We start from the raw sequence: 1298 nt of genomic DNA on the forward strand, positions 1-1298 counted from the left end.
AGATGTATCTGTAAAGAAAGCCAGGAAACATGAAGGAGCATAAGAAGAAATAACTATAAAAACCACCAGAAAACAAATAACAAAATGGCAATAAGTACATACCTATAATAATTACTTTGAAAGTCAATGGACTAAACACTCCAGTCCAAAGACATACGGTGACAAAATGGGTAAGAAAGAAAATTCTATCCGTACACTGCATACAAGAGACTCCTTTCAGAACCAAAGACACCTGCAGATAGAAAGTGAAGGGACGGAAAAGTGTTCATCATGCAAATGGAAGTGAAAAGAAAGCTGGGTGGCAATAATTTTATTGGACAAAATAGACTTTTAAAAAAATTAACATATATTATTTGCTTCAGGGGTAGAGGTCTGTGATTCATCAGTCTTATACAATACCCAACACCACCACAAACACATACCCTACCCAATATCCATCACCAAGACACCCCGGACAGAACAGAGTTTAAAACAAAGACTGTAACAAGAGGCAAAGATGGGCACTATATCATCATAAAGGGAACAACTGAACAAGAAGATATGCCACTTGTAAATAGTTATGCACCCAACATGGGAGCACCCAAAAACAAAGAAGCTAATAACAAACATAAAGGAACTAATCAATAATAATACAGTAATAGTAGGGGATTTTTATACCCCATTTACATCAATAGATCATCCAAATAGAAAACCAACAAGGAAACAGTGGCTTTGAATGATACACTGAAACAGGTTAATCTGTTTGACAGATACCAGCAGAACATTAAAATATAGAATACACGTTCTGTTCAAATGCATATGGAACATTCTCCAGAGGAGATCACATGCGAGGCTAAAAGTGAAGTTGTGCTTTCTGACCACAACACTGTGGATTCAGAAATCAACCATAAGAAAAAGTACAGAAAGAATACAAATACATGGAGGTTAAATAGCATGCTACTGCACAGTGAATGAACCAACCAAGAAAGTGAAGAGGAGATAAAAAAAATACATGGAGACAAATGAAAAAAACAACAAAACAAAACAAAAAAACCAAGCCATCCAAAATCTTTGGATTGCAGCAAAAGAGGGAAGTTTGCAGCAATACAGACCTACCTCAAGAAGCAAGAAAAATCTCAAAACAACCAAAAGAAGGTAGAAAAAGAAGCAACAAAACCCAAAACCGGCAGAAGAAAGGAAATAATAAGGATTAAAGCTGAAATAAGAGAAATAGAAACTAAAAAAAAAGAACATCAATGAGAGCAGGAGCTGGTTCTTCACAAAATTGACAAACTAGATAGCCAGACTAATTTTTAAGA

This window comes from Neovison vison, chromosome 13 (assembly GCF_020171115.1).
Source record: "Neovison vison isolate M4711 chromosome 13, ASM_NN_V1, whole genome shotgun sequence".
NCBI lineage: Eukaryota > Metazoa > Chordata > Mammalia > Carnivora > Mustelidae > Neogale > Neogale vison.